This window comes from Perissodus microlepis, chromosome 17 (genome assembly GCF_051167445.1).
Source record: "Perissodus microlepis isolate ML-2025 ecotype Zambia chromosome 17, ASM5116744v1, whole genome shotgun sequence".
NCBI classification, from domain to species: Eukaryota; Metazoa; Chordata; class Actinopteri; order Cichliformes; family Cichlidae; genus Perissodus; species Perissodus microlepis.
This window is the reverse complement of record NC_140477.1, coordinates 22439094-22455218: the sequence shown is the minus strand read 5'-3', so window position 1 is coordinate 22455218 and position 16125 is coordinate 22439094. Positions and strand designations below refer to the sequence as shown.

Genomic DNA, 16125 nt, shown 5'->3' with positions numbered 1-16125 from the left:
TTACAGGGAGTGCAGAATTATTAGGCAAGTTGTATTTTTGAGGAATAATTTTATTATTGAACAACAACCATGTTCTCAATGAACCCACAAAACTCATTAATATCAAAGCTGAATGTTTTTGGAAGTAGTTTTTGGTTTGTTTTTAGTTTTAGCTATTTTAGGGGGATATCTGTGTGTGCAGGTGACTATTACTGTGCATAATTATTAGGCAACTTAACAAAAAACAAATATATACCCATTTCAATTATTTATTTTTACCAGTGAAACCAATATAACATCTCCACATTCACAAATATACATTTCTGACATTCAAAAACAAAACAAAAACAAATCAGCGACCAATATAGCCACCTTTCTTTGCAAGGACACTCAAAAGCCTGCCATCCATGGATTCTGTCAGTGTTTTGATCTGTTCACCATCAACATTGCGTGCAGCAGCAACCACAGCCTCCCAGACACTGTTCAGAGAGGTGTACTGTTTTCCCTCCTTGTAAATCTCACATTTGATGATGGACCACAGGTTCTCAATGGGGTTCAGATCAGGTGAACAAGGTGGCCATGTCATTAGTTTTTCTTCTTTTATACCCTTTCTTGCCAGCCACGCTGTGGAGTACTTGGACGCGTGTGATGGAGCATTGTCCTGCATGAAAATCATGTTTTTCTTGAAGGATGCAGACTTCTTCCTGTACCACTGCTTGAAGAAGATGTCTTCCAGAAACTGGCAGTAGGACTGGGAGTTGAGCTTGACTCCATCCTCAACCCGAAAAGGCCCCACAAGCTCATCTTTGATGATACCAGTGTAACCAACTTTAAGGTATAAAGGTGAATTACAGCGCAATAATTACTTGGGCTCGTAATAAGACCCTGGCCAGAATCAGAAGACACCAAATTCGTATGGAGCCAAAGTATTGAGCAGCAATAATGACCTGGACACAATGTTAACTTTTGAGTAGCCACTCTTGTATTGTTACAAGGTATAACAGGTATTTGTCCAATTTGTACAGATAAAGTATAAAATAAAATAAATAGTGTGCACACTCAAACAAAATAAAAGTATTCGTTGGGCCCTTTAAGAATTTAGAGTTAAGCTGGCGATAGCCAACTTCAAAGGTCCTTGTGAGTGTAACTGGAATGTATGAGTGTGTGGGTGTGTATCTTCTTTGGGGTAGATCGTCCTCAAAGTGGTTGGCTCGCCATCTATCACAACCAGAATATCGTCCTGGTCCTTGGACTTTGCTGTCCTCTCCAAAAACCTGACCTATAATCCAGGTCATAAAATGTACATTCTAATCAGTCTGTTTCAGATGCATTGTTTAAGGTTAAAATACAAAATCAAAATATTGCATCAACCTCATATTCATTGCATCAACATCTTAAATCTTATCAAATCTCACAGTTATGTTGTACAACATTCAATTTTCAAGTATATCAAATATGAGAACTAAACATCTAAGTTGCTCAAATATTTCTCTATTCATGTAAACATTAATTAAACAATACTTATGGTAAGTAACCATTGACATTCAAAATACAATACACCATAACAAATTCAGAACTATGTGCAAATAAGCAACAAAATATACATGTGAATTCAGTTCAGAGGCATTAAAGCAGTGTGCTTAATTTCTCCACACTATAGGCCTATTTGTGAGAGAGAAATGCACTAAAAATTACCCTCTAGATTACTTTAAACTCACAGTGAACTGACAAAAATTAGCTTTAGAGCGGCTAAGAACATGTTGCTCACCGTTGCTCTGTTTCACAAAAGCCCAACACACAATGGTGTCAGAATTGCAGCAGCTCTCCGGATGAAAGGTGAGTGGTTAGCCTGTGAGACACCGAGCTAGCATTAGCGTGATCACGACGGTAAGTCTCTACAAGTTTTTTCTGTCGGAATAACACTCGTCTTACCGACGTTGCTTCTCTCCTTCATCCAGCCACTCGACTCCGGACTTCCAGCAGGTAAGTAGGCTGGCTTTCCTTCCTCTCAATTCTGAGTTTTTCCTCTCTTTTGTCCGTGGATTTCTCGGTTTGAGTAGCAGATGCCTCCACTCCTTTTGCTGAGATGAGAAAAAACCCGGGAGCACCATGCACCTTTACCTCACTTCCTGGCTGACAGGGTCAATGCGGCCTGGGTAGGCTCTGATTGGTCGCTGAGCTAGGTGCCCTCACGTGGGGTGAACTGAGAGGTGCATTCAATGGTCATAGGAAATATGACGCTTGTTGATGTGGACAGTTAAAATAAAGAGTAAATATGATTTTTTCATCTGGGCTACACCAGCCCCTCCTGAACTCATGCACGTCCCTGTGCATGGTAGTCAGTTAAATGATGATTATTTGACGGGTCAAGGAAGAGGGCGGAACAGGCTCTTCACCATCACTGATGACATCTGCCCAAGCTGAAGACAGTCCTTGCAAGAATGATTTTGCTGCAGTGATCAGAGGATTGCCTAGCTCCGTATAGTCAAGCCGTCGTGGCGGACGACGGTTTCTCTCAGATCTCCTTACAGAATCATTTGTATCTGTGTTTTCCCCTGTATCCACTGGGACTATCTCCTCAATTCTCTCCTCAGGATTTGCACCTCTGGTGCCAGCCTCCTGAAATGGAAGTTGCCTTTCTTGGACGTCTGGGTCATCAACAGGTGAGTCATTTTCAGTTAAGGTTGCTTCATCCACTTGTTCGGTCGGTGTGACTCCATTGGTAGATAAGGACTCAGTATTATCTGTAGTACTGTTAGGCATATCAGGTATGTCGCCAAAATCAGATTGGCTGTCAAAAACAGGTGGGTTGTCAATATCAGGAACATTGACAGGACTCTCACTCACTGTGTGGACAGGGGAACTCAACCAAACAGGAATGAGCAAATCATCTTCTTCGTCTGAGGAGTTCTCTTCCTCTAGCGCTGGATTTGCACGGGTCCTTGGCCTGCGTGACACTGGCTTTTGTACATGCTCACTGCTTTCCTCCACAGGTAGGTAGCCACATGGTAGCAACAGATCCCGGTGTAGTGTTCTTAGGGGACCATCTTTGTTTTCAGGCTTAACTGTATATACTGGGAGGTTGCCTGCCCTTCTCACCACTACATGCACAGTGAGTTCCCACTTGTCTGAAATCTTATGTTTGCCCTGGATACGGACATTCCTGACCAATACCCGATCTCCAGCTTCCAAGTCTGAGGCAATTACATGTCTGTCAAACCTCATTTTGTTCTTGTGAGCTATCTTTGCAGCCTTGTCCATAGCTAACTTGTAGCTTTCTTTGAGACGTGACTTGAGCTTTTGCACATATTCAGAGTGAGATGAGTGTTGTTCCTCTTGTACTGGCAGGTTGAATGCAAGGTCAACTGGCAACCGAGGTTGGCGCCCGAACATCAGTTCGTACGGTGTGAAACCAGTCACTTCATTCCTGGTGCAGTTATAAGCGTGGACCAGGGGTCTTACATGGTCACGCCAACAGGACTTATCTTGATCCCGGAGAGTGCCCAACATGTCAAGCATGGTACGATTAAATCGTTCCACAGGATTGCCCCTAGGATGGTATGGGGTTGTCCTCACCTTGTGGATACCAGCCACCTGACAGAGTTCCTTGATTGTGCGGGACTCGAAATCTGGACCCTGGTCACTATGCAATTTTTCTGGGATGCCATAGTGTACCATAAAGTTCTCCCACAGACACCTTGCCACCGTGCGGGCCTTTTGATTAGGTGTTGGGATAGCAACTGCAAACTTAGTGAAGTGGTCCGTGATCACCAATATATCCTTGGTTCCACTCTTGTCAGCTTCCAGGGACAAGAAGTCCATGCACAAGAGTTCAAGAGGTCGTGTCGTATTAATGTTGACCAAGGGGGCCGCTCTTTCAGGCCGTGCCTTCCTCCGCACGCACCTGCCACACGTCTTCACTTTCCTTTCCACATCCAAAGCCATCCTTGGCCAATAAAATCTTGTCCTTACAAGGTCCAGTGTACGATCAACTCCCATGTGACCCATACGGTCATGCAGACTGGTGAGGACTGTGTTGCGAAGCTCAGCTGGAAGTACAAGCTGGTAGGTTGTCTGGGACCCCTCTTGGCGTTGCCGGTACAAGACATTGTTGCGGAGCTCAAGACGGTTAAGCTCTCGGAGGAGCAGTGGAAGCTCAGGGAGCTGTGTACGCACGGTTGGAGGTGGTGTGTCCCCACATTCGATCTGAGAAATAACATGCTTTATACACTGATCGGCTCTTTGCTCGTCTGCCAGCCCTGCCTCAGTTAGATGGGGAATGGTTGGCAGACCTCCAAACTGTTCCTCTTGCCCATAGCTATCAGGTACAGCACTAGGAGACATAGCAAGCACCTCCACCAAGGCAACACAATCTGCATCTGCCTCTCTTTCATTGTCAGGACTGACGCTGTAGGTGAACTGCCTCTCACAGATTGCTTTCACCACAGACTGATTTACGGCATTGATGTTGTCTGGATCACAAAGGTGATCTTGAGTGAACTGTTGTATGCGTTCAATCTCTTTTTGTGATTTCAGATCGTCCGCTAGCCCTCCGTGTGGTCTGCGTGATAATCCATCCGCATCTCCATTCTGCTTCCCTGGACGATAGAGAAGTTTGAAAGAGAATGTGGACAGTGCTGCTAGCCACCTATAGCTAGTCGCGTCAAGTTTTGCTGAAGTCAGTATGTAAGTCAGCGGATTACTATCCGTTACAACGGTGAAGTGGTTGCCGTAGAGATAGTCGCTGAACTTTTCTGTAACTGACCACTTGAGTGCCAGAAACTCCAACTTGTGCGCTGGATAGCGATTTTCGCTCCGTGACAGCCCTCTACTTGCATAGCCTATGACTCTAAGTTGTCCCTCTTGCTCCTGATACAACACAGCACCGAGCCCGGTGGTACTGGCATCAGTGTGCAGAATATAGGGTTTCTGAGGGTCAGCGAAGGCAAGTACAGGGGCAGTGGTGAGACTTTGGATGACTGACTCGAAGGCTTGCTGGCAAGCTGACGTCCAGCGACCTCCGAAAGGGTCTTTTGGGTCATGGTACTGATGTGCACTTTGTCTTGTGTTTGCTTTTGATTTCTTGTGGCTAGGTGGGTACCCCGAAGTTAAGTTGTGGAGAGGTTTCACAATGCTGGAATACCCCTTAACGAACCTTCTATAGTACCCAGCAAAACCAAGAAACGACTTTAACTCTCGCAGAGTCTGTGGGACAGGCCATGTTTTAAGAGCCGAAATCTTCTCAGGGTCAGTCCGAACTCCATTTCTGGAGACCACATGTCCCAGATAACGGACTGAAGTCTGGAAGAAGACGCATTTCTCTGGTGACAGCTTTAACCCAAACTCTTTTAGACGAGTGAGCACTTTCATGAGTCTTTCTTCGTGTTCCTCAAGGGTTCGGGAGAATACTATCACGTCATCAAGAAAGACCAATGCATCCTTCAAATGCATATCCCCCATGCACCGCTCCATTAACCTCTGGAACGTGCTGGGGGCGTTCGTCACACCCTGAGGCATTCTGTTGAACTCCCAGAAGCCGAGAGGGCACACGAAGGCCGTCTTCGGTTTGTCTGCTTCTTCGACCTCGATCTGGTAGTACCCTGATTTTAGATCAAGAACAGAGAACCACTGTGAACCATTGAGGGCTGAGAACGTGTCCTCTAGCTTCGGAAGGCTGTACGCATCTTTTATAGTCTGGAGGTTTAGACGCCTATAATCAATGCACAACCGGACTTGGCCGTTCTTTTTCCGGACTACCACTATGGGTGACGCAAATGGGGACTCTGACTCTCTAATAACTCCTGCATCAAGGAGTTCCTGAATGTGCTTCCGGACAGCCTCAATGTCCCGCGGGTGGATTGGCCGGGCACGTAGTTTGAAAGGCGTGTCATCCGAAAGTTTTATATGATGTCGCACCTGGTCCGTCCGGCCAAAATCCAGGTCATGCTGTGCAAACACCTCAGGCATGCCGCTGAGCTGCTGAGTGATGCGTTGTTTCCATTCCAGTGGAACTGGGGAGTCACCAAAATTGAAAGTTATGGTGGGCTCTTGGGAAGACGGAGTCTCTGGAGTTCTCTGGGGTGTTTCTGACTGTTTGGTCTTGTTGTGTTCCTTTAATAGGATGGTCTGATAAGCACTAACCTCTGCAATAGTACACTTGGCAGGGATGACAATGTCGTGGTCAGACTCGTTGCTTATAACAACTGGCAACTTGTGGGGCCGTCGCTGGGGAAAGTCAACCAGACCGGCTTTAAGTAGCAGGCCACCGGGCAAGGGGGACGATGACGGGTACTCAATGACAACTGATTTTTCATCCTGAAGGCCCTTGCCAAGGGCGACTCCCTCCACCACTACAGTTGAACCAGCTGGAATGACTTGAGGCATCTTGCCTAGTAGCTTCACTACCCCCTGATGGGTGTCACTTGTCTTCTTCCGTCTCAACTCAATGATTTTGAAGACTACTTTGTAGCCATGTGGGAGGGGTTGACGATTGGCTAAGTCAGTCTTTGAGTAGATGTCGAACAGTACATCTAGGGTGTTTGTGCCTATGAGCATGAGGGATTGTGAAGTGTCAGGGACGATTAAAGCAAGTGTGTTAACATCTACTGGAACACCTGTAAAGTCCTTTGGAAAAGTTATGGTCATTTCTATATAGCCAAAGTAAGGCACTAGCTGGCCATTAGCACCTTCCCCTTCTAAGAGGTCATGTAGTGGCTTGATCTTTTGCTCTGAAAGGTGCTGCTGGTAGAATGACTCAGGAACAGTGGTAACTTGGGAGCCTGAGTCAAGAAGACAGTTGACTTCTTCACCTCTCACTGTCACTTGAGATGTACTTCTGGCACCAATCAACTGTTTAGGGAGTTGGAAAGATTGTTTCTGCTCCGAATGGTTTAAGCCAGAACATGTTTGTGCTTTGACAATCTTTACTGGGGTACTTATTTTGTTAACCTCAGCTGTGATTTTGTCGCCATTGTTTGCGTCTGAGGGACGTTGTTGACTCTCCTCAGCTCCTGTTTGTCCCACAACAGGAACTGTTAGATGTTTAAAGGCGAATCTGTACAATCTCGCGCTTCCCACTGGCGTTGTTTCTCCTCCAACTGCTTCCTTTTTTCTGCTACTAGGTTGGGGTTAGCAGGGTCAACACAGCATGGAGCGATATGTCCATCTTCACCGCAGTTGAAACAATACCAGGGCTTGGGTCTGCCCGTTTGCCTCTTTGAAGTCTGTCTTTGCATACGTCCATCTACATCATGTGGCTTTGACATCTTACTCTGCGGCTTCCCTGCAGATCCCTTGCTGTTTGCAAACTTTGTCTTTTTCTGTGACATGAATGTAGTTAGTTGACTTTGCAGACTCGCCACCTGCTTTCGCAGATCCTCAATAGCAGCAATGCTACTCTCATGTTTCTCCTCTGGTTCACAAACATGTGCACCCTGGAACTGGAACTGAGTTCTCTGCTTTGTGGTGCCAATGTGTTTTCTCATACGGCTAGTTTTTGCTTGCTGTCGATCTTCCTCAGAGCGAATCATTAACAACAGGTCTGAGAATTGGGGTGGGCTGCTCTTCTTTTGCTCAAGTTGCAGGGCGCTGAGTAGGTCGTTGTCCCAACATCCCCTGCAGAACTGTTTAAGTAGATGTTTGTCCACTTCTTCACATGCGACTCCCCCCCTCTTCGTGGCTCTGTTTAATGCTAGCTGTAGCCGGTGAAGGTAAGTGGATGACTTCTCACCTGGATCTTGAAGGGTGTTCAGGAATTGAGCGAAAAGTTCCTCGCCATCTTCTACAGTGCCAAAGGCTGAATCTAGAAGCTGCAAATAAGTCACAGGTGGTGACTCAGGCCGCAAACTCTTAACTATATCAGCTGCTGGTGGGAGTAGGCTCTCATGGATCTTTCTGGATATCTGCAGGGGGGACATGCTGGGATCATTTTGGAGCAGTTCAATTTGTGTGCGCCATGTGTCATAATCAGTTTCGTTGTTAGGTCTGGGAACCTTACCGGAGAAAGTCTCACCTGAGACTGGATGTGTGGGACAACATCTTGCCTTCGTACGATATGCTCTACCACGACCTTCTGAATGTCAGGTGGGTTCAAGTCACTTACTGAAAGGGACGCTGCTCTCCTTCCATTAGTGAGGGGAACATGATCAGTAGCACCAATATCACTTGGTGTAACATCTGAATGTGAGGTGTGACACTGTCGCTCTTTAGGAGCGGGCAGAGATACAACAGTAGTCTCGACATACGTGGGGGAAGGTTCTTCAGTGGTAGGTCGCATGGCTTCAACATCCTCCCCAATCTGACACATCATCTCCTTCAACACCTCACCGTAGTCTTTGCCACTCAGCTTGGCTAGTTCCTTGAGTTCAGCCAAGTAGGTCTTTGTAACATTACTCCCAACCTTGGTAGTGTACATGCTACTGAGTGTTTTAATTTCATAGACAACGCTGGGATCAACTTGTGCTGTGTACGTGTATGGCAAACGAGGTTCTAAACCTTCTAAGGCTGAACTGCTAGAGTATTCAACGATCAGGTTTTGGTAGAAGTCGGACAGTGAATCATCAACAAAAAGGACTCTTGCGATTTTACCATACTGTTTCAGAAAGTCAATGACCTGTTCATCTTTCTCAGATACCTGTGTTATCCCAGCGACAACAACCGCATTAGGTATTTTGACACCAGACTTTTGTATGAAATCCATGCTGGTCATTGCCTCAATATTGATGCTCAAATCAAATGGCTCCTGGCTGGCTCGCCACTTCTGTAACCAACTTTAAGGTATAAAGGTGAATTACAGCGCAATAATTACTTGGGCTCGTAATAAGACCCTGGCCAGAATCAGAAGACACCAAATTCGTATGGAGCCAAAGTATTGAGCAGCAATAATGACCTGGACACAATGTTAACTTTTGAGTAGCCACTCTTGTATTGTTACAAGGTATAACAGGTATTTGTCCAATTTGTACAGATAAAGTATAAAATAAAATAAATAGTGTGCACACTCAAACAAAATAAAAGTATTCGTTGGGCCCTTTAAGAATTTAGAGTTAAGCTGGCGATAGCCAACTTCAAAGGTCCTTGTGAGTGTAACTGGAATGTATGAGTGTGTGGGTGTGTATCTTCTTTGGGGTAGATCGTCCTCAAAGTGGTTGGCTCGCCATCTATCACAACCAGAATATCGTCCTGGTCCTTGGACTTTTCTGTCCTCTCCAAAAACCTGACCTATAATCCAGGTCATAAAATGTACATTCTAATCAGTCTGTTTCAGATGCATTGTTTAAGGTTAAAATACAAAATCAAAATATTGCATCAACCTCATATTCATTGCATCAACATCTTAAATCTTATCAAATCTCACAGTTATGTTGTACAACATTCAATTTTCAAGTATATCAAATATGAGAACTAAACATCTAAGTTGCTCAAATATTTCTCTATTCATGTAAACATTAATTAAACAATACTTATGGTAAGTAACCATTGACATTCAAAATACAATACACCATAACAAATTCAGAACTATGTGCAAATAAGCAACAAAATATACATGTGAGTTCAGTTCAGAGGCATTAAAGCAGTGTGCTTAATTTCTCCACACTATAGGCCTATTCGTGAGAGAGAAATGCACTAAAAATTACCCTCTAGATTACTTTAAACTCACAGTGAACTGACAAAAATTAGCTTTAGAGCGGCTAAGAACATGTTGCTCACCGTTGCTCTGTTTCACAAAAGCCCAACACACAATGGTGTCAGAATTGCAGCAGCTCTCCGGATGAAAGGTGAGTGGTTAGCCTGTGAGACACCGAGCTAGCATTAGCGTGATCACGACGGTAAGTCTCTACAAGTTTTTTCTGTCGGAATAACACTCGTCTTACCGACGTTGCTTCTCTCCTTCATCCAGCCACTCGACTCCGGACTTCCAGCAGGTAAGTAGGCTGGCTTTCCTTCCTCTCAATTCTGAGTTTTTCCTCTCTTTTGTCCGTGGATTTCTCGGTTTGAGTAGCAGATGCCTCCACTCCTCTTGCTGAGATGAGAAAAAACCCGGGAGCACCATGCACCTTCACCTCACTTCCTGGCTGACAGGGTCAATGCGGCCTGGGTAGGCTCTGATTGGTCGCTGAGCTAGGTGCCCTCACGTGGGGTGAACTGAGAGGTGCATTCAATGGTCATAGGAAATATGACGCTTGTTGATGTGGACAGTTAAAATAAAGAGTAAATATGATTTTTTCATCTGGGCTACACCAGCCCAAACCAGTACTCCACCTCCACCTTGCTGGCGTCTGAGTCGGACTGGAGCTCTCTGCCCTTTACCAATCCAGCCACGGGCCCATCCATCTGGCCCATCAAGACTCACTCTCATTTCATCAGTCCATAAAACCTTAGAAAAACCAGTCTTGAGATATTTCTTGGCCCAGTCTTGACGTTTCAGCTTGTGTGTCTTGTTCAGTGGTGGTCGTCTTTCAGCCTTTCTTACCTTGGCCATGTCTCTGAGTATTGCACACCTTGTGCTTTTGGGCACTCCAGTGATGTTGCAGCTCTGAAATATGGCCAAACTGGTGGCAAGTGGCATCTTGGCAGCTGCACGCTTGACTTTTCTCAGTTCATGGGCAGTTATTTTGCGCCTTGGTTTTTCCACACGCTTCTTGCGACCCTGTTGACTATTTTGAATGAAACGCTTGATTGTTCGATGATCACGCTTCAGAAGCTTTGCAATTTTGAGATTGCTGCATCCCTCTGCAAGATATCTCAGTATTTTTGACTTTTCTGAGCCTGTCAAGTCCTTCTTTTGACCCATTTTGCCAAAGGAAAGGACGTTGCCTAATAATTATGCACACCTGATATAGGGTGTTGATGTCATTAGACCACACCCCTTCTCATTACAGAGATGCACATCACCTAATATGCTTAATTGGTAGTAGGCTTTCGAGCCTATACAGCTTGGAGTAAGACAACATGCATGAGGAGGATGATGTGGACAAAATACTCATTTGCCTAATAATTCTGCACTCCCTGTAACAGCTCTACCTCCTAAAACAGGGGTGTCCAACTCCAGTCCTCGAGAGCTACAGTCCTGCAGATTTTAGATGCATCCCTACTCCAACACAGCTGAATCAAATGATTGGATTACATTACATGCCATCAAGTTTGGCAAAGGTCTGGTAACAAGCCATCCATTTGATTTGGGTGTGTCAGAACAAAGATGCATCTAAAATCTCCAGGACAGTAGCTCTTGAGAACTGGAGTTGGACACCCCTGTCCTAAAACATCTCCAGTGGGGAAGCATCTCTGCTATGAAGTCAATGTTTCCCACTTAGTCAGCAATGTTCTGCTGGGCACTTGAGGCACAGTCATATTTCTAACAGGTGAACATGATGATTGAGCTGAACGAGACTCTGATGACTCAGATCACATAAAATGATGCATGAAGAGAAGAATCGGACTCATTTCTTTCTTTTATTTACATTTACATTTCTTTCTTTTACATTACCCAAGGTGCTTTGCAACATATTCACCTTAACTTATATTAATAAATACAGAACATAAACCTCGCCTCTGTCAGTGCGCCCCAGGGCAGCTGTGGCTACAATGTAGCTTGCCATCACCAGTGTATGAATGGGTGAATGACTGAATGTAGTGTAAAGCGCTTTGGGGTCCTTAGGGACTAAGTAAAGTGCTATACAAATACAGGCCATTTACCATAAAGCCAACATGAACAAACAGCACAACTCAAATGAAAAGCAAAGCTGAATATGTGCAGGAAGTTACAGCCATGAAGCCGAGAGGAGATAAACAGTTGTTTGCAAATGAGACCAGCTTTTATTTTGTGACATTCTCGGCTGGTAAAAGCTGCTCTTCTATTGTTAAAAGTCACAGATGAACCCAGAAAGACACCAGTTTAAATGTAATGCTTGTCTTTGCGACACCATGGTTATGAAAGTGTGTTAAATGATTCCATATTTGTGATGAAAGTGTGCGCTCTGAGGGCAGACTGCCCGTCACCCTGGACAGCAGAGCCCCTCGTTTTCATCCATGTGTTTGTGCTCGTTGTGGGAGGGGACTGAATTTGTCTGAGAAGTGCCCAGCAGGAAGAGGCTGTCCTATTTTATCGCTCATTAAACAGGTCACACATCAGGGACTCGACTCAGAGGAAAAATAATAAAAAAGACGATGACAGAAATAAAAACTGAGATTTACTGTACAAACACTGAATGTGTCCCGGAGGCGTTCCCGGCCTGCTTCTCTCATTTGATTTTTTTGATCGTCAGTTTGTGAACTCATCCCGAGGGGGGATTCTCTCTGACATGTTGTCATAATCACTGTTTGTTATGTAGCATCTCCTCTGCCTTCATTTTCCACCCTCAGTTTTTGACATCTCCTTCTCTCTTCCCTCTCACCAGTTCACAGGTTACCATAGCGACACACAGTAGTATTTGCCTGTTGCCAAGGCTCGTCTCCACGCCAGCACAGCATCCCTCCCACGGCGGTGTGATGGATCGTGTATCGGATATGGGGATGTGTATTCCATAATGCTGCTTTTATTAGATGAGAGAAAAAAACAGTAACCTGCAGTGCTTCAGTTCAGCCACAAGGTGATGCTAGAAGACTTTTGGAGGACATCAGGGCTGTGGCAGAAAGGAAGAAGATCAGGGTGACCAGAGTCAGCAGCGAGGAGAGGAAGATTAGTTTTAACGGGCTGGTTCACTCTGACAGAAAGTCACAGTGGAGTTTATGTGAATATTTAACCTTTAAAATGTGCCAAATGTGGCTTTATTCAAAATCATATCTCTCCTGTTTTTATTAAACATCGTCAACAGTAATGCTTAAAGGTACAGTCAGTTGTGTTTTGAGGTTATTTAATTAGGAAAAAAGAATATTGTACTCACAAATACGCACTCATTAGTGAGTAATTATGTTTTCTATGTATTAAAAATATATCGAATGAGACAGCATGACTGCCTTACAGCACTAAGAGAAAGGTTCATGCTTTGAAGCACAGGTGTCGGACTCCAGGCCTCAAGGGCCGGTGTCCTGCAGGTTTTAGATGTGTCCTTGATCCAACACAGCTGATTTAAATGGCTAAATTACCTCCTCAACATGTCTTGGGGTTCTCCAGAAGCCTGTTAATGAACTAATCATTTGATTCAGGTGTGTTGACCCAGGGTGAGATCTAAAACATGCAGGACATCAGCCCTCGAGGCCTGGAGTTCGACACCCTTGCTGAAGGAACAGAGGATGCTGAACAGGATGACATCTTGATGCCTGGAGTTTTAAAAAAGAAAAGCTTGTCTTTTTTTTTTTTTTTTTTTTTTTTTACGTGTTTTCATGATGTCAAATAAAAATAAAAACAATACTGTTTTGACCTTCGGCACAGGTTTCTCAAGTTCATGAGGGGTAACCAATCTGGAGAAAGGCGGCTTAAAAAGATTCATGGTGGTCTTAAAGGGGAAACAGCTAAAACACCCTTGTGGTGCTCCCATATAGTCTATGGATGCAGCTCATAACCTTGCAAGGAAGCATTAGCTGATAACTTAGAGTTCTTATCCAAATATGGTCACTCCTGTCTCCAAAAAATAAAATAAAATTCTATATATTATTATTATGTATATATATATATATATATATATATATATATATGTGTATATATCCCGGACGAGCCCCCAGGTAGTCAGAACTGAGGGGATTGAACTACCAGAAGGCAACATTGCAGACATAGAGGACAGTTACAAGTACCTGGGGATCCCGCAGGCGAATGGGAACCATGAAGAGGCCGCTAGAAAGGCTGCAACCACCAAGTACCTGCAGAGGGTCAGGCAAGTCCTGAGGAGTCAGCTGAACGGTAAGAACAAGATCCGGGCCATCAACACCTACGCCCTGCCCGTGATCAGGTACCCTGCTGGGGTAATAGGCTGGCCAAAGGAGGAGATAGAAGCTACTGACATAAAGACAAGAAAGCTCCTTACCATGCATGGAGGGTTTCACCCCAAGTCCAGCACCCTGAGGCTGTATGCTAAGCGGAAGGAAGGGGGCCGGGGACTGGTGAGTGTCAGCACCACAGTCCAGGATGAGACAACGAACATCCAAGAATACATTGGGAAGATGGCCCCAACTGACCGAGTGCTCAGTGAATACCTCAGGCAGCAGAAACCCAAGAAAGAGGAGGGAGACGAGGAACCATCATGGAAGGACAGGGCCCTGCACGGTATGTACCACCGGCAGATAGAGGAGGTGGCTGACATCCAGAAATCCTACCAGTGGCTGGACAAAGCTGGACTGAAAGACAGCACAGAGGCACTAATCATGGCAGCACAAGAACAAGCTCTGAGTACAAGATCCATAGAGGCTGGGGTCTATCACACCAGGCAAGACCCCAGGTGCAGGCTGTGTAAAGATGCTCCAGAGACAATCCAGCACATAACAGCAGGGTGCAAGATGCTAGCAGGCAAGGCATACATGGAACGCCATAACCAAGTGGCCGGCATAGTGTACAGGAACATCTGTGCCAAGTATAACCTGGAAGTCCCGAGGTCAAAATGGGAGATGCCCCCAAGGGTGGTGGAGAATGACCGAGCTAAGATCCTGTGGGACTTCCAGATACAGACGGACAAAATGGTGGTGGCTAACCAACCGGACATAGTGGTGGTAGACAAACAGAAGAAGACGGCCGTAGTGATCGATGTAGCGGTTCCGAATGACAGCAATATCAGGAAGAAGGAACACGAGAAGCTGGAGAAATACCAAGGGCTCAGAGAAGAGCTCGAGAGGATATGGAGGGTGAAGGTGACGGTGGTCCCCGTGGTAATCGGAGCACTAGGTGCGGTGACTCCCAAGCTAGGCGAGTGGCTCCAGCAGATCCCGGGAACAACATCAGAGATCTCTGTCCAGAAGAGCGCAGTCCTAGGAACAGCTAAGATACTGCGCAGGACCCTCAAGCTCCCAGGCCTCTGGTAGAGGACCCGAGCTTGAAGGATAAACCGCCCGCAGGGGCGAGATGGGTGTTTTTTATATATATATATATATATATATATATATATATATATATATATATATATATATATATATATATATATAAACTGTGGTTTAGGAAAATGTTATTTTCTTATGTTAGCGTGCTTAGATGAGTTCTAAGGGCAGCTGGGGCAGATGGGATTAAATGTTTTGCAGGTATTTTGTCATAAAATGAGTTAAAACATTTTCACTGACTTTTCACTGGGGTTCATTCCACTGCAGATCATGAATGTCTGAACCAAAATTCAACATTGTGTGTGCAGGGTTACTGGTCCATCCCTGTTATCTGTTTGGCTCGGATCCAAGTTTTCATCTGAACATGATGACCTTCCTCGGCCAAAGACTCTCCGTCCACTCTCAATCTCAGTGACTGCCATTAAACTGACACCAGTCCACTCAGCTCTTCTGTCCTCTGAAGACGAGTCTTTAAATTGTCCTTTTGTCCTGAAGATTATTGTTTTGACGTTATTATTCACAGCTCCTATTTTTAGAGTTCTGTCTCTAGCCTTAAAAGGCAGTCGAATCCTTACAGTATGTGCACTTACACAAGCAGAAAGCCAGTATCCGCTGTCAGTGTGCATTAAAGACACGGTGTCCCGTCCTGTGGAAGGCCTCGCTGCGGGGCAGTGAGCCTGCGCGTGACGAAGGCAACGACAACACGGCACAGACACAAGAAGGGAAAAAACAAAGGGTAAGGGGCAGGGTTATGTAAATGATGCAAAGGCCGGCTGCCCAGAGGAAGAGGTGCACACTCATGCATCTGAGCACACTTTAAATGTAAGTTTTCATAATGTGGTCTTTACAAGCGAGCCCCAGCTTCAGGCGTCAACAGCAGCAGAAGCAGAGCACTCCACACTTTCTCTCACAGCGACATCGCCTTTCATTTGTGCCAGTTTTCACTAGAATAACTTTTATGAACTGTATGCTGTGGTGTAACAGCATGGGAAGCATCATCCACAGCAATATTAATTAAGTCCCACCAAACCTGTAACTCACGCACTGCACAAGAAAATGTGTTCTCATTTTAGTGTTCAGGTTAGTCACAAGGTAAAAGTTGAGAAAAAACAAAAACCTGACCCTATTCAGTTTTGGCAGATCTTTCTTTGTGCATCTCTGAACAGTTTCCAGTGCTGCTGCTATTGT

The 16125-nt window shown here is 45.1% G+C and overlaps 2 long non-coding RNA genes across 2 annotated transcripts; both read right to left on the bottom strand.

Moving 5' to 3' along the window:
- Positions 1–938: 938 nt before the first annotated feature.
- Positions 939–2049, bottom strand: LOC146369611 (uncharacterized). The gene is made up of 2 exons (XR_014797478.1): positions 1748–2049; positions 939–1258 (listed from the first exon to the last, which is right to left on the bottom strand). It is a non-coding gene; the product is annotated as an uncharacterized LOC146369611 (long non-coding RNA).
- Positions 2050–8878: 6829 nt separating this feature from the next.
- LOC146369610 (uncharacterized) lies at positions 8879–10221 on the bottom strand. The gene is made up of 2 exons (XR_014797379.1): positions 9688–10221; positions 8879–9198 (listed from the first exon to the last, which is right to left on the bottom strand). It is a non-coding gene; the product is annotated as an uncharacterized LOC146369610 (long non-coding RNA).
- Positions 10222–16125: the final 5904 nt, after the last annotated feature.